Source organism: Bombina bombina, chromosome 5 (assembly GCF_027579735.1).
Source record: "Bombina bombina isolate aBomBom1 chromosome 5, aBomBom1.pri, whole genome shotgun sequence".
Classification (NCBI taxonomy): Eukaryota; Metazoa; Chordata; class Amphibia; order Anura; family Bombinatoridae; genus Bombina; species Bombina bombina.
The window spans coordinates 255,538,963-255,566,058 of NC_069503.1; positions in this window are offsets into that span (position 1 = coordinate 255,538,963).

Here is a 27,096-nt window from a genome sequence, read left to right on the forward strand (position 1 = left end):
ACAAAAAATATCACACACACATGGTATTGAAAATTTATCTTATGGGTATTCTCCCCCTCAAACAATTTCATGGCTAGCACCAAAGTGAACATAATCACGTGGAACGTAAGAGGTGTCACCTTGCCCATTAAGAGAAAATGTATTTTAAAAACACTTAAGAGTAAGGGAGCAGATATTGCAATTCTAACAGAGACTTATCTCACTACAACTGAACATGCAAAGCTACAACAGGCTTGGGTACAAGAAGTCATAAGCGCTTCATTCCCAGGAAGTAGGGCTAGAGGAGTAGTAATCCTATTCAGAAAGGGAATAGTCTATAAAATACTGCATAAAGATATATGTTCTATTGCATATAGAGGTGGGTGACATCTCGGTGGCTTTGGTGGGAGTATATGGTCCGATTAGTGACAAAGGCAATTTTTGGACAACATTACAGAGAAAGTTATTAAAGTCTGCACATCTCCCACTGGTAGTGGGAGGAGACTTTAATATTGCACCTCACGTCCCCTTGGACAGGTTTAAGAATCCAGCCCTTACACCATCTAAAAATACACTGAATACCAACTCTAAAAGGGAGACGAGAATACTTAATAAATTTCAGAATGCTCTTAGGCTGATAGACATTAGGCGCTCATGTAATCCAGAGGCCAGAGATTTTACCTGTAACCCTCCCTCTAAATTCACGTTATCTCGTATAGATTATTTTCTAGTCTCTAGAACCTTGAATACTAAGATTATAGACATTAGAAACGACGTAGTCACACTGTCAAACCATGCCCCAGTCAAATTGACTATTAACACGAAAAAAGATCTACCACATGAGAATAGGTGGTCCTTTCCTGCATACCTATATAAAGACCCAAATTTAAAGAATTATTTGATAGGAGAGTGGCATGCATATTATTCAATTAACACACAACATCTACAAAATCCCTTGTTATTCGGGGAAACTGCAAAGGCGGTTCTGAGGGGAGTGATCACTAACTATGCTGCAGGCATCCGCAAAAAGTCAAAGGAGAAAGAACAGTTGCTATACAGACAGTTAATAAACGCCCAAAATAGATATCTTAAAACGCCTAGTCTGAGCAATAGAAACACCTTTAAGAGAGTCAAGTTAGCCAGAGATAACATGTTGCTACAAAACGCTTTAAAAGCTACCACTAGGATGCAAGCTAGGTTTTATCGATTCGGAAACAAAACTAGTAAATCTCTGGCTCTGTTGACTAGAATCGCTAGACCACCAAATGTTATACAAGCCGTAGGGAAGTTGGGAGTAACGTATTCACATACTGAAGATATTCAACAGATCTTTACAGAATATTACTCCAAGTTATATAGCCAGCAGGGGATTGATACAGTTAAAGTAGAGACATTTTGGAACGCTTTGAATCTGCCTACACTCACAGAAGGTCAATTACATATGCTAAATACCCACATCACAATAATTGAAGTAAATATGGCCATCAGGGATCTTCCACTAGGTAAAACCCCAAGAACTAACAGTATGCCAGCAGAGTTCTACAAGTTATTGAGAACAGAAATTTCAGACACCCTAACTCACTTGTACAATACCATGCTTAATGGACACACCATGCCCAACCATAGGTTCACCGAGGCTCATATTAGTGTTATATTAAAACCCAACAAAGACCCACTGAAACCAGAGTCATATTGTCCAATATCCCTACTGAATCTAGAGTACAAACTTCTCACTAAAATATTAGCAACTAGATTAAGTTCAATTTTACCGTCCTTAATACATGAAGACCAAACAGGATTCATTAAAGGTAGATCTTCAGTAAAGAACATTAGAAAGGTTCAGTTAATTTTATCATATTTCTGGAAATTTAGAAAAGACCCTGCCAAGTTGAAACAATTGAAAGCATGTGTGCTAGCCTTAGACGCAGAAAAGGCATTTGATAAAGTAATATGGGAATATTTGTTCATGGCCCTAGAGAAATTTGGTTTTAAGGGAAATTATTTAAAAATCATCCAAAATTTATATCAAAGCCCAGTGGCAGCTGTTATTGTAAATGGCAGGATTGCTCCCACCTTTCGATTGTTCAGGGGCACAAGACAAGGTTGCCCCCTTTCCCCGCTCCTGTTTGACTTTGCGATAGAGCCTCTTGCTCAGGCCATTAGAGAAAAAATTAAAGGGCTAAAGATAGGTACTTCAACTATGCACTTATCGTTATACGCAGATGATATGATTTTATTTATTTCAAATCCTGAGATTAACCTCCCAAGGATACTTGCACTTATTCAAGGGTTTAGTGAGGTCTCTGGTTACCTACTAAACCAGGAAAACCAGCCCAATAGTACACAATTAATTGCATGCCTTTGATTAAAAAAGTAACTAACCAAATAGATGGATGGAAGGGACCCCCCCTCTCGCTCTCGAGTCGTATAAACTTGATAAAAATGATCACATTTCCAAAACTGTTATACATGTTTCAAATGTTGCCAGTTATGCTGAAGGGTATAGATCTGAGAACATTGAACACTAAAATTTTAGATTTTGTATGGGCAAGTAAGAAACATCGTAAGGGCTTCCAGAAACTGACATGTTCGGTAACACATGGAGGACTGGGTCTACCTAACCTCATGTTATATAATTGGGCAGCATTGTCCAAATTTGTAATTGACTGGCTGAGCCAAAAAGAACATTACACCTTCAAAACTCTAGAAGAACAACAAATAAGACCGTGTGCATTAGCTGTCCTTCCCCATTTGACACTGCAACAGATCCAGTACCACACAGGAGGCCTACTCCCAGTGATAGAGCCTCTACGGGCCTGGAGAGCACTTTGTAAATGGCTTAAGATCCCACAGACTTGCACTAGATATTTACCATTTCAAGGGAACCCTAACTTTCATAGCATGTCTTACTATGCACCCTTTTAAAGTATGGCAGCATCAGGGATTACAAAACAACATGTTCTAGATCAAGCAGATGATACAATCAGGAGTTTTAGATCGTTGCAAACCAAGTATTCTTTACCAAACACATATCACTTTGCCTATTTACAGGCAAGACACTATGTTAATGGACTCTTGCAGGGAGAAGACACTCTAAAAAAAATACGCCCAATAGGGCAGCTAGTCTCATTATTTACACAAGGAGTGTATTCCATCTCTCCAATATATAGATTACTACTAGAACCTATTAATTCTAAGACGGTAGAGTCGGTGGCAACAAAATGGGCTTCCTCTTTGGAAGAACTGGTGACATCAGATAAGATACAAGCTAGTATAGCAACATTGAGAAAGAGTACTTTATCACAAGACTTGAGAGACTCACTGTCAGGGTTTTTCCCTGTTGTGTTTGCCATGTGCTGCTGGCAGCCATTTTACTCACCTCTCTTCCTGACTTGGTGCATTGTGAGGGAAGCTGCTCACTTCCTGCACTTCCTTTTATGGCCAGACTGTTGTGCATCATCCATGTGAGACAGGATGCAGTCTCAGAATTGTGATGTCATCATTTATTATTTAAAGGGCCTCTGTTCAGTATGCTTTGCCTTTGCGTTGTCTGAGACCTGTTTGTGAGAGTTCCTGTGTATTACCTGGCTGCCTGACGTCCTTCCTGGTTCCTGATCCCTGGCTTGTTCCTGACTCTGCTCTTCTCCTTGTTCCTGATTCCGGCTCGTCTGACTATTCGCTTTGGCTCCTGACTCGGCTCGTCTGACTACCAGCTCTGGTTTTGACTCCTGGCTTGTTATTTGACTTGTGGACATTTTATAATTTTTTGCTATTAATAAAGGTGTGATTATTTTTGCACTTCTCGTCTCAGTCTGATTCCTGGCACCCTGACATTACGCAAAGGCCATGAATCCTGATGCTGCTAATTATCCACCTTTACCTGCCATCATTTCCAGGATGGATGTACAGGATCACTGCTTGGATCAATTTGCACTAGCCCTGCAAACCCTGCTGACTCGCACTGCACATTTGGACCAAAGTGTCCCGCATGTTATGGCTGCTCCTGTTTCCGCTGCTGCACCTTTGCCTACCAGGAGCATGTCCGGTTCTGCACCTCTACCTCAGCAATATGGAGGCGATCCTATTCAGTGCAGAGGGTTTTTTAACCAGGTGGGCATTTACTTTGAGATGTTACCTCAGGCGTTTACCTCTGACAGAGCTAAGGTGGGATTTCTCATCTCGTTACTCTCTGACACAGCTCTTGCCTGGGCTAATCCCTTGTGGGAGACTAATAAACCTGTGATTTCAAATTACCCTGAATTTGTGGCCTCCTTTTGAAGGGTATTTGATGTTCCGGCTCGCTCCTCCTCTGCTGCTAAACGACTCATGTCCATTCAGCAAGGTACAAGATCTGTTGCTCAGTATGCAATTGAGTTCCGTACGCTTGCCGCAGAGGTAGGTTGGAACAGTGAAGCCCTTGTTGCCGCCTTCTTTCATGGGCTCTCTGATGCGATTAAAGACGAAGTTGCTGCCAGAGATTTACCAGAGGATCTCGAGGCATTGGTGTCATTTTTGATCCTAATTGACATCAGACTCAGAGAGAGGCCCTCTTTCAAGGAGCGCTTGCAGAAGCCTCCTGTTCCGTTGTCTCCTACGTGTTCGTTCCCACCCATGCCTCCCTCTCCTCCCATGCCTCCTGGTCCCGAGTCACCAGGTACTGCTGAGCCGATGCAGTTGGGATTCACGCGTCTCTCCGCGGCGGAGAGGGCCTTTAGGAGGAGGGAGGAGCTCTGCCTCTATTGTGGGTTACAGGGCCACCTTTTGAAGTCTTGTCCTACACGGCCGGGAAACGCTCACACCTAAGGTCCTGTCGGGGGCAGACCTTGGGTGGTTTATCCTTGTCCCCAGAACCGCTTAAGGAGAAACCTTTGGTCATGGTTGTCCTTTCCTGGGTGGACTCCTCCATAGTTACTCAGGCTCTTGTTGACTCCGGTGCTGCTAGCTTTTTCACTGACAGTGCTTTTGTATCAAAGCACTCCATTCCCGTTTTGCCTAGGTCCGTTCCGCTTGCTATTGAGGCCATTGATGGCAGGCCCCTTCAGCCCGCACTCGTTACTCACGAAACTGCTCCGTTGTCCATGGCTGTTGGGGCTCTCCATTTTGAAACACTCCAGTTCCAGGTGATAAACTCTCCGCATTTTCCAGTTGTTCTAGGTTATCCCTGGCTCCAAAAGCACAATCCCAGTCTCGACTGGCGCAGGTCCGAAATTTTGTTGTGGTCCCCGCAATGTATTTCCACTTGTCTTTGGAAACCAGTTAAAGTCTTGTGCACTTCTTCGGTATCTCAATTGCCAGAGGAGTACCGAGAGTTCAGAGACGTGTTTGACAAGGTGCGTGCCGGTACGTTGCCTCCTCACCGGTCTTACGATTGTGCCATAGACCTGCAACCCGGAGCCATTCCTCCTCGGGGCCGGGTGTACACTCTGTCTTTTGCAGAGAATTGTGCTATGAAGGAGTATGTTGCTGATGCTCTGTTGCGGGGGATCATCCGCAAATCTGCAGGGACTGGTTTCTTCTTTGTGAAGAAAAAGGGTGGCGAGTTAAGACCATGTATCGATTATACAGGGAGTGCAGAATTATTCAGCAAGTTGTATTTTTGAGGATTAATTTTATTATTGAACAACAACCATGTTCTCAATGAACCCAAAAAACTCATTAATATCAAAGCTGAATATTTTTGGAAGTAGTTTTTAGTTTGTTTTTAGTTTTAGCTATTTTAGGGGGATATCTGTGTGTGCAGGTGACTATTACTGTGCATAATTATTAGGCAACTTAACAAAAAACAAATATATACCCATTTCAATTATTTATTTTTACCAGTGAAACCAATATAACATCTCAACATTCACAAATATACATTTCTGACATTCAAAAACAAAACAAAAACAAATCAGTGACCAATATAGCCACCTTTCTTTGCAAGGACACTCAAAAGCCTGCCATCCATGGATTCTGTCAGTGTTTTGATCTGTTCACCATCAACATTGCGTGCAGCAGCAACCACAGCCTCCCAGACACTGTTCAGAGAGGTGTACTGTTTTCCCTCCTTGTAAATCTCACATTTGATGATGGACCACAGGTTCTCAATGGGGTTCAGATCAGGTGAACAAGGAGGCCATGTCATTAGATTTTCTTCTTTTATACCCTTTCTTGCCAGCCACGCTGTGGAGTACTTGGACGCGTGTGATGGAGCATTGTCCTGCATGAAAATCATGTTTTTCTTGAAGGATGCAGACTTCTTCCTGTACCACTGCTTGAAGAAGGTGTCTTCCAGAAACTGGCAGTAGGACTGGGAGTTGAGCTTGACTCCATCCTCAACCCGAAAAGGCCCCACAAGCTCATCTTTGATGATACCAGCCCAAACCAGTACTCCACCTCCACCTTGCTGGCGTCTGAGTCGGACTGGAGCTCTCTGCCCTTTAACAATCCAGCCACGGGCCCATCCATCTGGCCCATCAAGACTCACTCTCATTTCATCAGTCCATAAAACCTTAGAAAAATCAGTCTTGAGATATTTCTTGGCCCAGTCTTGACGTTTCAGCTAGTGTGTCTTGTTCAGTGGTGGTCGTCTTTCAGCCTTTCTTACCTTGGCCATGTCTCTGAGTATTGCACACCTTGTGCTTTTGGGCACTCCAGTGATGTTGCAGCTCTGAAATATGGTCAAACTGGTGGCAAGTGGCATCTTGGCAGCTGCACGCTTGACTTTTCTCAGTTCATGGGCAGTTATTTTGCGCCTTGGTTTTTCCACACGCTTCTTGCGACCCTGTTGACTATTTTGAATGAAATGCTTGATTGTTCGATGATCACGCTTAAGAAGCTTTGCAATTTTAAGAGTGCTGCATCCCTCTGCAAGATATCTCACTATTTTTGACTTTTCTGAGCCTGTCAAGTCCTTCTTTTGACCCATTTTGCCAAAGGAAAGGAAGTTGCCTAATAATTATGCACACCTGATATAGGGTGTTGATATCATTAGACCACACCCCTTCTCATTACAGAGATGCACATCACCTAATATGCTTAATTGGTAGTAGGCTTTCAAGCCTATACAGCTTGGAGTAAGACAACATGCATAAAGAGGATGATGTGGTCAAAATACTAATTTGCCTAATAATTCTGCACTCCCTGTAGGGGTCTTAATCGTCTTACCATTAAGAATGCTTACCCTATTCCGCTCATTACGGAACTCTTTGACCACCTCAAGGGAGCTACGGTCTTTACTAAACTTGATTTGAGAGGAGCGTACAATCTCGTTAGGATAAAGGAGGGTCACGAATGCAAAACAGCATTTAACACCAGGAGCAGGCATTATGAGTATCTTGTAATGCCCTTTGGCCTATGTAATGCTCCTGCTGTTTTCCAGGAATTTATTAATGATGTCCTACGAGATATGTTGTAACAGTGTGTTGTGGTGTACTTAGACGACATCCTCATACACTCACCCACACTTGAGGCTCATTGTTCTGATGTTACACGGGTTCTTCAGAGACTACGTGAGAACGGCCTGTTTTGTAAACTTGAGAAATGTGAGTTCCATCAGACTCAAGTAACCTTCCTAGGTTATGTTATCTCCGTTGCAGGGTTCTCCATGGATCCTGACAAGTTATCTGCGGTTCTGCAGTGGCCTCACACAGTTGGTCTTCGGTCTATTCAACGTTTTTTGGGGTTCGCCAATTACTATAGAAAGTTTATTAAAAACTTTTCTTCCTTGGTCAAACCTATCACAGACATGACCCGTAAAGAGAATGATCCACTCCATTGGTCACCTACTGCCATTGAGGCCTTTGATTGTCTTAAGACTGCCTTTGCTGCCACTCCAGTTCTGGCTCATCCTAAACCTGTCCTGCCTTTCATTCTTGAGGTCGATGCGTCTGAGACTGGAGTAGGTGCCCTCTTGTCTCAACGTCCTATGCCTGATGGTTCCTTGCATCCGTGTGGTTTCTTCTCTAAGAAATTGTCTCCAGCGGAGTGCAATTATGAAATTGGCGACAGGGAATTACTGGCCATAATTTTGACACTCAAGGAATGGAGGCATCTTCTCGAGGGTACTAGCGTGTCAGTGCTCATTCTTACTGACCAAAACAATTTAACTTATCTATCTGAAGCAAAATGTTTGTCGCCCCGACAGGCCAGGTGGGCGCTATTTTTGTCTCAATTTAATTATGTGGTCTCCTACCTGCCTGGTAGTAAGAATGTTAGGGCTGATACCCTCTCTCGACAATTTTCGCCTCTGTCCAAGGAGGAGTCTTTACCTACTAATGTTATACCTCCTGACCATATTTTGGCTACCATACGTACTAATTTGACATCTCCCTTGGGGGAGGAGATCCTGGCTGCACAAACCAATGCACCACCTGAGAAACCCAGTGGTAAGTGTTTTGTTCCTGAGAATCTTCGAACTTACCACTATCCTAAAGCCGCAGGTTACCCAGGCAAGAACCAAATGATTTGGTCTGTCACTCGACAATTATGGTGGCCAGGTCTTCGTTCTGATGTTGCTGTGTATGTTGCCTCCTGCTCAGTTTGTGCACAGAATAAGATTCCTCAACGTCTTCCTGTGGGTCTTCTTCAACCTATTACTAATGGTGAGCGTCCTTGGACACATCTTTCCATGGACTTCATTGTCGAGCTCCCTGTTTCCAATGGCAATACTGTTATCCTTATGGTGGTTGATCGTTTTTCTAAAATGTCACATTGCATTCCCTTGATGAAGATGCCTACCGCTCAGGAGCTTGCTTCAATTTTTGCCCTGGAGGTCTTCCGTTTACATGGGTTACCCAAGGAGATAGTGTCGGACCGGGGTAGCCAGTTTGTCTCCAGATTTTGGCATTCCTTTTGTGCTCAAATGGGGATCCAGCTTTCCTTCTCCTCTGCATATCACCCTCAATCCAATGGGGCTGTGGAACGGTCTAATCAAGCTCTGGAACAGTTCCTCCTTTGCTATGTCTCAGATCACCAAAATAATTGGTCTGAACTATTACCTTGGGCAGAGTTTGCTCGTAATAGTGCTATTAATGCTTCCTCCAAGTTATCCCCGTTCATGGCGAATTATGGGTTTCAACCATCCTTGTTGCCCGATTCATTCATGTCTCAGGGTATTCCGGCTTTGGAGGAGCATCTCCGGCAACTCCGTTCCACGTGGGTGCAGATTCAGGATTGCCTTCATCATTCTATGCAGCGCCAAAGGTTCCAGGCTGATCGTAGGCGTCTGCCTGCACCTTCCTACCAGGTTGGTGAGAGAGTTTGGTTGTCCTCCCGCAACTTGAACCTTTGTGTGCCTTCCAATAAATTGGCTCCCCGTTATGTTGGTCCTTTTTGAATACTCCGACGGCTTAATCCTGTGGCCTACGCTCTTGACCTTCCTCCTGCTATGCGCATCTCCAATGTTTTTCATGTCTCCCTCTTGAAACCATTGGTTTGTAATTGGTTTACCACTGTGTTGCCTCGTCCCCGTCCTATCTTTGTTGACAACCATGAGGAGTACGAGGTCAGCAGCATTATTGACTCTCGTATGTCCAGGGGCCATGTACAGTATTTAGTTCACTGAAGGGGCTACGGTCTGGAGGAGCGTTCTTGGGTTCCCTCCTCTGATGTTCATGCTCCCGCCCTCCTTCCATGCCCGTTTCCCCAATAAGCCTTTTGTCCTCCCGCGGGGGAGGGGTCGTTGAGGGGGGAGTACTGTCAGGGTTTTTCCCTGTTGTGTTTGCCATGTGCTGCTGGCAGCCATTTTACTCACCTCTCTTCCTGACTTGGTGCATTGTGGGGAATGCTGCTCACTTTCTGCACTTCCTTTTATGGCCAGACTGTTGTGCATCATCCATGTGAGACAGGATGCAGTCTCAGAATTGTGATGTCATCATTTATTATTTAAAGGGCCTCTGTTCAGTATGCTTTGCCTTTGCGTTGTCTGAGACCTGTTTGTGAGAGTTCCTTACCTGGCTGCCTGACGTCCTTCCTGGTTCCTGATCCCTGGCTTGTTCCTGACTCTGCTGTTCTCCTTGTTCCTGATTCCGGCTTGTCTGACTACTCGCTTTGGCTCCTGACTCGGCTCGTCTGACTACCAGCTCTGGTTTTGACTCCTGGCTTGTTATTTGACTTGTGGCCATTTTATAATTTTTTGCTATTAATAAAGGTGTGGTTATTTTTGCACTCCTCGTCTCAGTCTGATTCCTGGCACCCTGACACTCACACATTAATTATTACATCAGACTTACATCACGCCTGGAGTGTATCGTAAGTGGGCGCCACATGTCTGGTTAAATACTGGAATTCTATGGCCTACTGTCTGAAAATCACTTGTAGACTACATGTAAAAATAAATGATGAGACAATACTCTTTTTGAAACTACCTAAAGGTTTGCAAAAACAAAGTAAAATGCTCGCCACTACTATCCTCTTGGCTAGAAGATTAGTGTTTAAAGCATGGACCTCCAAATCTGTGCCCACGGTTAGGCAGCTTAAGAGCTCCCTTCTTCACCAAATGACTATTGAATTACACGATTCAGTGGGAGACATGAAGCACAGGACATATAGTTTTATTAACAAGTGGGAAGGCTTTATACATACTTTACCCCAACAGATACAAAGGCAACTATTGTTTCCGATACGAAACACAGAATATCTACTGAATGCTAGGCTGAGAGGAGATTGGTTATTAGATTTTGACTAATAAAAGACCAGGAGGATAAAAGCTGATTAACAGTGAAGTAACGGGAGAAATAGGGTATCTTTAAGGGCACTGCTGTGTTACATGTGTTACATGTGTTAAATGTGTGGCATGTGTTTATATATATTGTTATGTTGAATGGTTGAAATGTTGTAAGGTTTAAAATTATAGATATTAACTTAAAAATCTTAGAGGTATGTGAATTTGATCAGAATTGAAGACACGAGTATTGTTATTGAAACCAATAACTTGTTTAGGACTATTCTGTAACTGAAAAGTATGATTGTATCAAATACTCGATTTATGTATGTAAACCTCTGAGTTGGAAAATAACAGTTTAAAAAAAATAAAAAAATAATAACATTAAATGTCTAAACTACAAAATTGCTTGTCTTATTTATAGTCAAAGAGAAATGCTTAGGAGCGCTTAAGTAGCTTAGCGTACATCTCTCCTTTTTACCTAGTTGTCTTATTTATTTATGATTACCTGAAAAAGGAAGTGATAGCAGTAAAGTTACATTTTGAAAAAGTTTTTGTCGAGCAGAGCTGGGAAAGGCCGATCCCTACCCAACCCCTGTCCCAAGCTCACCCCTTTTAAGTCGAGATATCTAGGAAAGCCAAGATCCTCCACCCATTCTTCCCAAGCCGGTTCCCTCAAATTCCAGTAAAACCATATCTTATGAAAACTGGCACTAGTTCTCTGAATCAGAGAGGCATGTTCCGACATCAAGTGAGTAGTTTTAATTTTCTCCATGATCTCAGCCCAAGTGGGTACCCCCACCTTCCAATATTTTGCCACACATATTCTGTTAGCTGTACATAGTGTTCTTATAAATGTGTTTATGGCTGAATTATATGGTGGAATGTGTTTGTTTAATAGGGCCTGTGCCATTAAAAGATTTATTTTTTCAGACAATATTGTGCTTGATAGGGATGATAGCCTAGACCATATCAATTGCACCTTGGGGCAGTCCCACCACATATGAATCTATGTACCCACGTCCGGGCATCCTCTATAACATTTATTGGCAGATCCCAATGAGAAATGTGACGTTTTAACCGGGTCAGGTACCATCTAAAAGTCTTAATACAGTTTTCTTTGAAGTCTGCACTAATCAGACCCCTGCTGGAGTCTCGAATTATGGCCACCCAATCATCTATCGAGATTTCAGTACCTAGATCTTTTACCCAGAGGAGTTCTTGAATTGTATCTCATCTTTTGTAAAGCCAGATACAAATGTGAAATCATTCTCTTATCTCTAATCTTGGTACTTAAAATGGTCTAGTATGGTTAACCATCTCGAAAGAGGGATATGTAAATAACTATGTATAGCTGATGATACTTGTAGATATAGAAACCAGTGTAGTTTGTGGGGATCTAATCTCTCATGAGCTTGTTTATAGGATATGATCTTTCCACCCTCCAAACAATCTGCCACCCTATAGAGCCCCTTAATTTCCCATTTTCCTAGTTGAGTATGAAATTCTTTTGGAAGTAAGGTTTTGAATGGTTGGGCTATCGAGTCCTTTGGTATCAAGTGAAGGGATCTAGTCAGTGCTGTCCAGGTCTGTAGTGTCTCCTTAGTAGTTGATAGGTCAGTCACAGAACTAGTATGTCCCGGAGTTGAATCCCAGAGTATATCAGATGGACTGACATGCCCCCCTAGTTCTGCCTCCAAGATAGTCCATCTAATGTCGCCTGAATTTTTGTTCAACAATACTTCTTGAGCTAGCCTGGCTGCTTGATAGTACTCCATCAGGTTCGGTACTCCTACTCCTCCCACCTGTTTGTGCTGTTGCAAAATGTTTGAGGCTATTCTAGCTATTTTATTGCCCCTTAAGAAACCCGTTAAGTCCTGTTGTAGTCTGTGTAAGTCTGGTGCGGGCACTCTTATCGGCAAAGCCCTAAAAAGGTATAGTAACTTCGGGAGTATAGTCATTTTAATGGCTGAGAGGCGTCCATACCACAAAAATTGCTTACTTTTCCATTTATGCAAGTCTGACCTAATTTTCTTATATAAGGGAGTGTAGTTTAATTTATACAGTTCTTTGTAGTCATGCGATAGTTTGACTCCTAAATATTGTATCGTCTTTTTTGCCCAAGTAAAGGTGAAATTCGTCTCAATTAATTTACGGGTGTGATTAGGGAGAGCAATTGGCAAACCTTCGCATTTTTCAAGTTAATCTTATATCCCGGAATATCTGAAAACTCTTGTAAAGTGTTATATAAATTAGGTAAAGATATTAGGGGTTTTGTTAAGGTAAGGAGGATATCATCCGCGAATAACGAAAGTTTATATTCATTTTGTTTTAATTTGACACCATGTATATCAGGGGAGTTCCTAATCTTAGCAGCCAAGGGCTCGATGCACATAGCGAATAACAATGGGGAGAGTGGGCACCCTTGTCTAGTTCCACCTTGAATGTCTATGGGTTTTGATTGGTATCCCGCTGCTTTTATAATGGCTGTTGGGAAAGAATAAATGTTTTTTGATAGTCTTCACAAAGGGACCCCTAATGCCAAATCGCGTCAACACCCCAAACATATAGTTCCATTCTACCCTATCAAACGCCTTCTCTGCATCCAGGGCAAGGAGCAGAGAAGGCATATTAGTCTTCCCCAAATGGTCCGTCAAGTCTATAGTCCGTCTAATATTGTTGAGTACTTCCCTATCTAGGATAAACCCAACCTGATCAGGGTGGACCAGGGAGGGTAGGTGCTTTTTTAACCTATTGGCAAGAAGTTTAGTAAGAATCTTTATATCCTGGTTGATCAAGGAAATAGGGCAATAACTCTGACACAATTTTGGGTTCTTCCCAGGTTTAGGGATGACCACTATTTTAGCTCTCAGGATGTCTGGGGGGATGTCGCGGCCCAGCATAATATCGTTGCAAAATTTAAGTAGATGTGGCACCAGGGCCGCCCTAAATAGTTGTTAATATTCCACAGGGAACCCATCTGGGCCTGCTGCTTTGCCTGGTTTCAGATTTTTTAACTGCATCTATAACCTCCTTTGCTGTTATTACCGCAATTAGCTCCCTCAAAGCTTCTTTATCTAGTGTCGGAAGTTGGGCCTTCTCCAAAAAAACTGTGCTTTAAAGGGACAGTCTACACCAGAATTTTTATTGTTTTAAAAGATAGATAATCCCTTTATTACCCATTCCCCAGTTTTGCATAACCAGCACAGTTATATTAATATACTTTTAACCTCTGTGATTATCTTGTATCTAAGCCTCTGCAAACTGCCCCTTTTTTCAGTTCTTTTGACAGACTTGCAGTCTAGCCAATCAGTGCCTGCTCCCAGATAGCTTCACGTGCACAAGCACAGTGTTATCTATATGAAATACGTGAACTAACACCCTCTAGTGGTGAAAAACTGTTAAAATGCAATCTGAAAAGAGGTGGGCTTCAAGGTCTAAGAAATTAGCATATGAACCTCTTAGGTTAAGCTTTCAACTAAGAATACCAAGAGAACAAAGCAAAATTGGTGATAAAAGTAAATTGGAAAATTGTTTAAAATGACATGCTCTATCTGAATCATGAAACTTTATTTTGGCCTAGACTGTCCCTTTAAGTTTATCAGTGTTTGTTGCTGGATTTGTTTTATTACCATCATATAATAGTTGATAATATTGCGCAAAATTGTCTGCTATTTCCTGTGGGTTAGATGTATGTGAACCGTCATGAGTCTGTATAGTGGAAATAGAGAATGATCTTATTCTCTCTTGCAATTTATGAGCTAAGAATCTGTCTGGCTTATTAGAGTAGATATAATAATGGGCTTTTAATCTTTGGGAAACTCTTATTGAAGAAGCTGACATAAGCTCGGACAGTTCTCGCCGTTTTAATTGAAGTAGTTTAAACGCTGTGGTGGAAGATGTTTGTTGGTGCTGTCTTGTCAAGTTATCTATCTCTGTCTGCAACTCATCTGTTTTTGAGCGAATGTTCTTATTATATATGGCTTTTGCTTTTATAAGAAGACCTCTGATAAAAGGCTTATGTGCTTCCTAAGAATGTAGTGGGTTGGTAGTTGAGTCTACATTGATATCCCAATATTCAGTCAATGCTTTTAAAACAGAGTCCTGTGTTAATGGATTTTTAAGTATATTTGGGTCATATGTCCATGAGCGGGTTCCATTTTGACCAAGAATCCCTGCTTCTCAAATACTGATTATAGAATGGTCGGACCACGCACATGCATGTATAGATGAAGAATGTAGATTAGGTATCATTATTTGACTGAGGAATATAAAATCTAGCTTAGAGTATGTCTTGTGTGCAAAGGAATAGTATGTGTAGTCACTGGTTTTGCCATATAGTGATTCCCAAAAGTCTATGACATTATGCGCTGATAAGGCTTCTCTAATTGATTTGACCATCATATTATGATGTCTTTGTTTATGGGTCAACCCAGGAGAGCCAACTGCTTCAACAATCTGTATGGGTAAAATAAAATCTCCCCCAAGGAATATTGAGACCATTATGTAAGCAATTGAGTTATATGGCTAAAAAAAGAGATTATGCTTTTCATTTGGGGCATATATATTACATAACATGATCTCCTTCCCCTGTATAGATCCTCTAACTATTAGGTACCTACCCTCTGAGTCCCTCAATACCTCCTCTGTGACAAAGTTTAGTGAGTGATGAATTAATATGGAGACCCCTCTCTTTTTGCTATCTGTTGCGGAGTGGTAATATTGAGGGAATTGCTTGGTCCAATACTTAGGGATTATCTTATTGGTAAAGTGTGTCTCCTGGAGGAATATTCGGTTCGCTTTTAGTCTGTAGTCTTTAGTCATATTGGGTCATAGCTGTTCTGCGCTTAGTGACAGTGTTAAGACCCCTGACATTATGTGAGATAAGGTGTATGGAATGAGTCATCATCTGCTTACCCTGATGTTACAGGCGCCATTGACCAACCCGATCAGTCCTCCATGGGACCCTTGGTGTGTCTCTTATCCCAACCCCCCAGCTCTGCTGATCTTGACCTTCCTTCTGGATTATAGAGCAAACACAAGCATAGTTAGACATTAAAACAAAATTACGAAAACATAACTAAGAACAATATTTTAACTAAAAGCAGGTAAATGACTAGCGTCATCCGCCTAAATTAACAAAACAAAAACAAAAATATGGTTTTGCAATGTGCAACATCGCCTTATAGCAGGCATGCAATAACAATGTGTAGTGTGAATGCCTGTAACTTTAGAGACATTTTGTAATAGTAGCTCAAATATGTCATAACTACTTTCATAGTTCAGACTTTGTGAATACATTAATATAAGTAGGGAGCTCAAATGTCTATTATATTGGGTTCCTTGCCCCCATTATTCTAGGACCACTGCAAAGGTTTTAGAAAAGTTCAGTGTCTAGGGTCTAACACAGTTGGAGCTTAAAGGGACTGTCTTCCATAGAATTGTTATTGTTTTAAATGATAGATAATCCCTTTATTACCCATTCCCCAGTTTTGCATAACCAACACAGTTATACTAATATACTTTTTACCTCTGTGATTACCTTGTATCTAAGAACCTTCTTCCAGCCCCATGATCACATGACTGTGACTGTTTATTATCTATTGTCTTAAATTTAGCATTGTTTTGTGCTAGATCTTAAATAACTCCCTGTGCCTGAACACAGTGTTATCTATATGGCCCACGTGTACTTTCTGTCTCTTTGTGTTGAAAAGAGATTTAAAAAGCATGTTATAAGAGGCAGCCCTCAGAGGCTTAGAAATTAGCATATGAGCCTACCTATGTTTAGTTTAAACTAAGAATACCAAGAAAAAAAGCAAATTTGATGATAAAAGTTAATTGGAAAGTTGATTAAAATTGCAAGTCCTATCTGAATAATGAAAGTTTAATTTATACTAGACTGTCCCTTTAAATATCTCTGTCCAGCTCCAGTTCATTAATAACCTTGGCATTAAATGTGTAGAAGTTAAGAACATAGTATACTCATCCATGCTCAACCTCGACTCTCACCAACTGCCACCGTGGCAGGGCCAAGATTAGACAATGACCTTATACAAGATCATAGAAGACATCTCAGGAATCAATACCAAGAAGGCACTATAGGAAAAAGATTGTGATGTTCCTCAAATCTTGGTTCCTTTCTTAGATACCCTGGACCATCTCTGACCCTGAGATTGTCTTGATTTGGGTTTCTTTTGTTGTTCTTCTTCGTTTAGTGTGGTGAAGGGTATGTCAGGAATCTCCAATTGCAGCCGCTGACAGACATCTGGTATTTCTGAAATGTCTCTGAGTATGATGGATCTGCTCTCATACTGAATATTGAGGCCAAACGGAAAAAGTCCATCTATAGTTGATCTGATGTTTTCTCAACAAAGAGGTGAGTGGTCGTATCGTGCCTCTTCTTTGTAATGTTCTCAAACAGAGGTCCGGGTAGAACTGGATGATAGATCCCTGAAATTTGAATGTCGGGTTTTTCCGTGCTGCTGAAAGTATAGCCTCTTTTTCAGGAAACCGAAACATTTTAATATTCACATCCCTTGGCGGGGCATTTTCTTTGGGCTTAGCTCGTAGCAAGCAATGTGCTCTCTCCATTTGAAATTTCTCATCACCCGTTTCACCGGTTATAGCCTGAAATAGTTGATGTAAGTAAATTGATCATTCGGAGGAAGAAACCGACTCTGGGATCCCTTTAAGTCTCAAGTTGCATCTTTGACTCCTATTTTCGATATCCTCCATTTTGTCTTTTATACCAGATATTGTGTGTTGTTGGGAGGTAATTTGCTGAGTTAGTGCAGTGATTAACTCTGAAGTAGAGGGTTCCTTTTCTTCTATAGAAGCCACTCTGTTACCTAGCTCCAAAATGTCAGATTTGATTTCAGCCAGATTGTTGGTGATTGTAGTTTGAAAACTGTTAAGCTTATCCCATAATTTTTCGAAGTTGGAATTAATGTCCTGTTTTGATACACGCATTTTGAGGTCCGCTTTGGTCACTGGGGTGGAATCCCCCGATGCTGGGTGGGAGTACTTTTTCCCCCTTATATTTAAAAAAGAGACTAGGTACCTGAGTCTTACTGACAGCGGGTGGTTTATTTTGTTTCCTGGCTAACATTATAAGATAAGTGGATAATGTGTCATGAGGGATCGTGCAGCTCCTTAAAGCTTAGTAGTTTGAGACAAAACAAAATCCAGGAATCTCTGTGTAGTGCTTCAGAAAGCTAGCTTACAAAAATAATGAGTTTCCCACCTCTTGATTAGTAGAACTATGCTTTATATAGTGGCAGACATGTCAGCATACAGTTCATCAGATCATTGTTTAATATATATAATTGGTGTCCTCTGCAACTGCCTCTAGTATTTGGCTGCACTCCCAAAGTCTCTATATCAGTGGAAGCTATATATAGTTGTATATTAATGCTTTTCAGATCGCTATGACATCTTGCATATTCAGATAGAATTTATTATGGGAGGAATTTTCTGTTGCTCATTATAAGTTTACGGTTTGCCAGTCACATATATGTAATAAATGCAGGCCTCTTGTTTAATTCCCACCCTGGCTCTCTTATTCAGTTCCCCTCCACACAGCAGTAGAAATACTTAGATTTGTCTGGCAGGCTTATCTTTGTCATAACGATGTAAAAGTAACCACTGCTTTTAAATTCACAGATCTGATGTTCTACCATCCACTCTCTCACCTTAATTTCAGGCAGTCTATGTCGGATCTAGCCATGAGTAGTCGGATCTTCAGCGGGCTACGAGAGAGATGTGCGCCACATGTCCAAGATGGCGCCCGTTACTTTCTAGCCCTGCATCTATCAGGCGGCTCTTTCCACGTCTCCCTGCACCTCGGCTTCTTGAAACTTTATCCGATGCTTCAGGGAGTCTAGCAGGCAAATTCTGTCAGGTTTGCAGTACCAGTTATGTGTTCATGCCAGACATTAGTGGCGATGTTACACGGAGCTAAGGGCTCAGACCTCCATTACTAAACAGCTCCAAGCTCTGCCCCCAGTTCAACCCTCTTTAAATGTACACCTATTAACTCCCAAACAATAAATGTATATAAACACCACAGCAATCCTAAGATACACAACTAATGTGTATATTTTGATCTGTGTCTCAACACTCACAACATTGAGGGGTGTGTCAGCTATTCGCTCATTGTCTTATTGACCGGTCTCAATGTCCGTTCTGGCTGTGACATCATCGCAAGGGGTGTATCCATTGGAAGCTTTCAATTCATCATTCAACACTCACAACATTGAGAGGGGAGTGTCCTATCTACACTCACTATACCGTTTGGCCCCCTATGAGCGTCACAGTCAGTTACTATGGCAGCTCACATACACAGCACACCTAAATATCTCTAAAAAGGGCAATCACGTCTAGGCGTCAACCACGATCCATGGTGTATAGCCATTAGAATGATCGTCATAATAACCCCCATCTAACTACCGAGCAATCAGTTATAACTGTGTTAGTGTCTGATTCCTGTGTGCCCCTCTTATAAGGGCTCATTACCATTAAGAAATCTTACAATGCCAAAGTGGCCACCACATAAAAAAAAAAAACTTATCAAGTGAATTTAAACAAAATAATAAATTGCTAACGATTATGACCCACAACAACACTCCTATTATTATATCTCACCACTATAGGATTGATTGTCTTTGGATCCTCCCTTTCCCTATAATATCATATACCTGGTCATGGAATCAACTACACTAAATACTCAAATTGAGGAGAAACATGAAGATATATTCACTTTCACAGATGAAGATGCAGATAATTTGGTTCAGTGGAGGAGCGGCGGAAGAGTTGCACCAATCACTTTATAATACACTTGCAAAATTAAAACAGCATGAGATTGACCTGAATCTACACGGAACATACCTGTCAGACAACCATAAAAAGCGTATGATACCAAGGGGCTTCCGTGTGAAGACTGTACCTACCATAGGTCGCTCAAGCTCTGAGTTTTGTATTAATTGGTGCAAAATATTAAATAAATGCTCCTTTGATCTTATGTTTCTAATAATCAGAGAGGTAGGACGCCTATTGAAAGAGATTAGAGTGGAAATCTAGATCTTTGAATAAGAAAAATCTGAGATATTGGGGCCTGACACTAACACAGACTGGATAAGCAGACTTTCACTACAGATAAAAACTTATAAAGAAGAACTAATTGCATTCAAGAACTGCAAATTACAGGCCGTGAGCCAAGATTTCACTTATAAGAGCATATATAGGTGGACAATGACACCGGACGAAAGAAGAACTTTTCGCCCAAGAAGAGAAAGGAGGTTTGCAAAAAAAGCAATTAATACGATTGATACAAGTTCAGGAGAAAGTTCTGACCCAGAGGTGCTTATTAGAGGTGATGAAATGAACCCTAGAGGTGTCACTACACGTTCCAGAGGTGGGAGAGGACAACAACAGTGGAACAACCCAAGTGGAAGCATGGCAGCCCTACCACCATTGGCAGCACACCCAATGTCACATCCTTTTTTAGGTCGAGGCCCAGGCCACAATGCCACACACGCGGAGGAGGTGGCACTGCCCGCTGCCCTCCAATGCAAAGGAGATGATGAGTATAATATTTAACATCAGTTCTCATCATTTCAATGCTGCAGAAAAAAGTTTGCTGAATAAAGGTCTGTCGTCTGTTCCAGCCTCTAGGATAAATGACTTTAATACATATATCGATGTCCAGAGATATGGAAGAAATGTAAGATTAAAGGAATATTTTCGTAATGATTCGGACTACCAGGATCGATTTAGAACCAGGGACAGTTTGACCCCAACTCCAACAATCCTACCATCGATACAGTCACCAATTATCTAACTCAACACTTAAGACAAAAACGATCCACAAGATTCCATGATAATCTCACAAAGGAAGAACGAAAAGCACTAAAATCTCTACAAGATGATAATCATCATGATACGCCCCGCTGACAAGGGAGGAGCGGTAGTAGTGATGGATACCCTTGAATATAAGGCAGAAATAATGAGACAACTGGGCGACAGCAATACATACTTACCCTTACATGCTGATCCAACTCATCAACTAAAACGGAAGATTGATACTATACTGACTGAGTGGAAAATGGTTGGGTTTATTTCTGAGCAGGACTTTAAGTTTCTACAATGAGACTTCCCGGTTACATCGATTATGTATACCCTACCCAAGATCCACAAGGATGCATTGAGGCCACCAGGTAGCCCCATAGTCTCTGCCAGGGGTTCGTTGTTACAGCCCCTGGCACAATTTGTAGATTTTTATTTACAGTTCGACAGATATGTTGGTCACGCTAGACGTGGCAAGCCTGTATACCATGATACCACACAACTCTGGTATAGCAGCTGTGGCTAAGGTCTTGAGAAAGGCGGCATACATTGGCCCTTCTGAAGAAGTCCTCATCACATTACTAAGGCTATGTCTTACCGACAATTATTTTCATTCTGATAAAACATTTTATCTACAAACATCTGGCACGGCGATGGGGTCCAATGTGGCCCCATCCCTGGCCAATCTCTACATGGCTGAATATGAGACAGAGAGAATGAGGATTTATGAGATACATAGCATCAAATTCTACTGTTGATACATCGATGATCTGTTCTTAATATGGAGCGAAGGAGAAGATAAGTTAAATACTTGGATCAAGGATTTGAATGAGCTGCAGAGCACTATCAGATTTAGCCGTACAGTGAGCACTGATACTGTAGATTATCTGGATGTAAGGATCTTCAAAGACGCAGATAAAATGGGGACAACCCTCTTCCAGAAGAACACAGATTGTAATTCTATCTTACATGCTAGAAGTTGCCATCAACCTACGTTGATAAGAAACATTCCGAAGGCACAGTACCGGAGAGTCATCCGCAACAACACAGATGAATCAAAATTTATAATTCAACTAGAAGAGATGATTCAGAGATTCATTGAGAGGGGATATAAGAAGAGGAGCCTAACTGAGATGCGTGATCTAGCTCTCAAGTCTACACCATTGAGACAAGATGAAGATGTACCCTCCCAACAGATGACCTTTGTGACCACGTATTCACCAGATAGCTATATAATTACAAAAGCAGTGAAAGAAGAGTGGAAGCTGTTGGAGGCAAATCAATCATTACCCTTCACGAGATGGCAAGCCCCCAGAATTGGATACAGAAGGGGCCAGAGCTTAAGAGATGCATTAATGAAAACTGACATGGATCTGATAACTTCACAGGGGTCATGGCTTAATAAGAAGAAAGGCTGCTATAGATGTATCAGTTGTGTCACGTGTAGTGGTATGATTACTGGCACACATTTCCAACATCCAGACCTCAAGAAAAAGTCTGAGATCAAGCACTTATTGACGTGCACCACACAATATGTGGTCTATCTTCTTAATTGCCCCTGTGGGAGGTTCTATACAGGGAAGACTGTGGATGACTCAAGAACTAGAATGGCGAATTATTGGTCGAGCATCTGGACAGCCATTCAAAAATGGAAATATGATTTACCAGTGGCTCAACATTTCATGGAGGCTAGCCATACGGTGAAGGATCTGAGATTTCGCCTCATAGATCATGTCCCTAAGTTAAGAAGAGGGAGAGACAGAGAGAAGATCCTTCTACAGAAGCAGGCAAGATGGATATATGAGCTGGGCATAGCATGACTGATGAGAGTCTGCGACCATAAGTAGCTCTGATGGGGGCCTGCCAGTTGGGATGACCATATGGTTTTTCCATAGATTGAGAGTCCATGATCCTACAATAATGTTGGAGTTGAGGGGGCGGCCCTGAACCTGAAGATATCCTGATATATAGATATACTAATGAGAGCACATAAGGCCATTTCCATATCTTAATATGTTAGACGATTATATGTGGAAGTGATAGTTGATTACCATTGACCAGTACTGATGTCGCGAACCTAAAAATGTCAGTTCGTGAACGGCGGACGCGAACTTCCGCAAGTGTTCGCGAACGGGCGAACCGCCATTGACTTCAATAGGCAGGCGAATTTTAAAACACACAGGGACTCTTTCTGGCCACGATAGTGATGGAAAAGTTATTTCAAGGGTACTAACACCTGGACTGTGGAATGCTGGAGTGGGATCCATGGCAAAACTCCCACGGAAAATTACATAGTTGATGCAGAGTCTGGTTTTAATCCACAAAGGTCATAAATCACCTAACATTCCTAAATTCTTTGGAATAACGTGCTATAAAACATCAGGTATGATGTTGTATCAATCAGGTAGTGTAAGGGTTACGCCCGCTTCACAGTGACAGACCAAACTCCCCATTTAACGCACCTCAAACAACCGCAAACAGTCCATTTGCACAACCGCAAACTCCCCATTGCCATGAGATAGATTTGATAGATAGATAGATAGATAGATTAGATAGATGGATCAATAGATGCAATAGATACATTTGATAGATACGATAGATAGATAGATACATTTGATAGATCAATAGATAGATTTGATAGATAGATAATTTCCCAGACAGAGAATTACAAGACGTGCGGTCTGGGACCCATGATAAGGTTCCCAGAGGCAGTTGCGGCGCCCGAGTCTCTGATTAGAACAGAGCACTCTGGAACGTATCTGCCCTCGGCCGAAATCGGAACATTCTTTTGCTTTCTGCCTGTCGGCCAAATGTCCGTCTGCCAAATGTCCGTCTGCCAAATGTCCATCTGCCAAATATCCTTCTGTATTTTGTCAGAGCACCGCGTGCAATCTACTGTGCCACCAGATATGAGTGGTGTGTTAAGTAGTACTATTCTTATCAGTTTAATCCCTGTTACGTCCCCTATCAGGGTACGTGTATATGGCATGGATTTTAGGAACCGGGAGATGGAAAAAGATGCTTGGTCGGTCCTCCTACTTGAAATTTGGGGCACTGAGCGTGCAATCTACTGTGCCACCAGATATGAGTGGTGTGTTAAGTAGTACTATTCTTATCAGTTTAATCCCTGTTACGTCCCCTATCAGGGGACGTGTAAATGGCATGGATTTTCGGAACCAGGATATGGAAAAAGATGCTTGGTCGGTCCTGCCACGAGATAGATAGATTTGATAGATAGATAGATAGATAGATACATAGATTAGATAGATAGATCAATAGATGCAATAGATACATTTGATAGATACGATAGATAGATATATAGATAGATTTGATAGATCAATAGATAGATTTGATAGATAGATAATTTCCCAGACAGAGAATTACAAGACGTGCGGTCTGTGACCCATGGTAAGGTTCCCAGAGGCAGTTGCAGCGCCGAGGCTCTGATTAGAACAGAGCACTCTGGAACGTATCTGCCCTCGGCCGAAATCGAAACATTCTTTAGCTTTCTATCTGTTGGCCAAATGTCCGTCTGCCAAATGTCCTTCTGCATTTTGTCAGAGCACCTCGTGCAATCTACTGTGCCAACAGATATGAGTGGTCTGTCAAGTAGTACTATTCTTATCAGTTTAATACCTGTTACGTCCCCTATCAGGGTACGTGTATATGGCATGGATTTTAGGAACCGGGAGATAGAAAAAGATGCTTGGTCGGTCCGGCCACGAGATAGATAGATTTGATAGATAGATACATAGATTAGATAGATAGATCAATAGATGCAATAGATACATTTGATAGATACGATAGATAGATAGATAGATAGATAGATAGATTTGATAGATCAATAGATAGATTTGATAGATAATTTCCCAGACAGAGAATTACAAGACGTGCGGTCTGTGACCCATGGTAAGGTTCCCAGAGGCAGTTGCGGCGCCCGAGGCTCTGATTAGAACAGAGCACTCTGGAACGTATCTGCCCTTGGCCGAAATCGGAACATTCTTTAGCTTTCTATCTGTCGGCCAAATGTCCGTCTGCCATAGATAGATACGATATATAGATATATTTGATAGATCAATAGATAGATTTGATAGATAGATAATTTCCCAGACAGAGAATTAAAAGTCGTGCGGTCTGGGACCCATGGTAAGGTTACTTCCTTTTGCACAATCAAGTACAGGTTGGGGATTGCCTTTTGTGCAAAGAAATTTCGGCCGGGTACCTTCCACTGCGGTGTCCCCTATCATGGGACGTGTATATGGCATGGATTTTAGGAACCGGGAGATGGAAAAAGATGCTTGGTCGGTCCTCCTACTTCAAATTTGGGGCACTGCGCGTGCAATCTACTGTGCCACCAGATATGAGTGGTGTGTTAAGTAGTACTATTCTTATCAGTTTAATCCCTGTTACGTCCCCTATCAGGGGACGTGTAAATGGCATGGATTTTCGGAACCGGGATATGGAAAAAGATGCTTGGTCGGTCCTGCCACGAGATAGATAGATTTGATAGATAGATAGATAGATAGATAGATAGATAGATAGATACATAGATTAGATAGATAGATCAATAGATGCAATAGATACATTTGATAGATACGATAGATAGATAGATAGATAGATAGATAGATATATAGATAGATAGATTTGATAGATCAATAGATAGATTTGATAGATAGATAATTTCCCAGACAGAGAATTACAAGACGTGCGGTCTGGGACCCATGGTAAGGTTCCCAGAGGCAGTTGCAGTGCCGAGGCTCTGATTAGAACAGAGCACTCTGGAACGTATCTGCCCTCGTCCGAAATCGAAACATTCTTTAGCTTTCTATCTGTTGGCCAAATGTCCATCTGCCAAATGTCCTTCTGCATTTTGTCAGAGCACCTCGTGCAATCTACTGTGCCAACAGATATGAGTGGTCTGTCAAGTAGTACTATTCTTATCAGTTTAATACCTGTTACATCCCCTATCAGGGTACGTGTATATGGCATGGATTTTAGGAACCGGGAGATAGAAAAAGATGTTTGGTCGGTCCGGCCACGAGATAGATAGATTTGATAGATAGATAGATACATAGATTAGATAGATAGATCAATAGATGCAATAGATACATTTGATAGATACGATAGATAGATAGATAGATAGATAGATAGATTTGATAGATCAATAGATAGATTTGATAGATAATTTCCCAGACAGAGAATTACAAGACGTGCGGTCTGTGACCCATGGTAAGGTTCCCAGAGGCAGTTGCGGCGCCCGAGGCTCTGATTAGAACAGAGCACTCTGGAACGTATCTGCCCTTGGCCGAAATCGGAACATTCTTTAGCTTTCTATCTGTCGGCCAAATGTCCGTCTGCCATAGATAGATACGATATATAGATATATTTGATAGATCAATAGATAGATTTGATAGATAGATAATTTCCCAGACAGAGAATTAAAAGTCGTGCGGTCTGGGACCCATGGTAAGGTTACTTCCTTTTGCACAATCAAGTACAGGTTGGGGATTGCCTTTTGTGCAAAGAAATTTCGGCCGGGTACCTTCCACTGCGGTGTCCCCTATCATGGGACGTGTATATGGCATGGATTTTAGGAACCGGGAGATGGAAAAAGATGCTTGGTCAGTCCTCCTACTTCAAATTTGGGGCACTGCGCGTGCAATCTACTGTGCCACCAGATATGAGTGGTGTGTTAAGTAGTACTATTCCTATCACTTTAATCCCAAAATTTGGCATGTACACATGCCTGAAAAATTAGGTATTGTTGCAGCCGCTGCTGTAGCAGCGGCCAGAAAAATTGATGTTTGTTTCCCTGGCAGAAAGTGCCCTAAAACATTGCGGCTTGAACCCTAGTTGGTGGCGGATAAGTCACGCAAGTCATCCGGCATTCGAAGATAACATACAGCAGCTTGTGGACCATTTATAGCCCAAGGCAGATCATCTCTTTAGGCCTTTTTTACTCGAATGTATCGCCCAATGTCAGTCCCTTCGGGATCCATCCCTCATTCATCTTAATAAAGGTGAGGTAATCTAGACTTTTTTGACCTAGGCGATTTCTCTTCTCAGTGACAATACCTCCTGCTGCACTGAAGGTCCTTTCTGACAGGACACTTGAAGCGGGGCAGGCCAGAAGTCCTATCGCAAATTGGGATAGCTCAGGCCACAGGTCAAGCCTGCACACCCAGTAGTCAAGGGGTTCATCGCTCCTCAGAGTGTCGAGATCTGCAGTTAAGGCGAGATACTCTGCTAGCTGTCGGTCGAGTCGTTCTCTGAGGGTGGACTCCAAAGGGCTGTGGCGGTGCATAGGGGTTAAAAAGCTCCGCATGTCCTCCATCAACACGTCTGTTAAGCGTCCTGTCCTTGCCGGCGTGGTCATGGGAGTGGGAGGATTACTTTCACCTCTTCCCCTGTTAGATTCCCGTTGTGCTGTGACATCACCCTTATACGCTGTGTAGAGCATACTTTTAATTTATTTTGGAACTGCTGCATCCTTTCCGACTTGCAGGAATTTGGTAATATTTCAGGCACTTTATGCTTATACCGAGGGTCTAGTAGCGTGGACACCCAGTACAGGTCCTTCTCCTTCAGCTTTTTTATACGAGGGTCACTCAACAGGCACAACAGCATGAAAG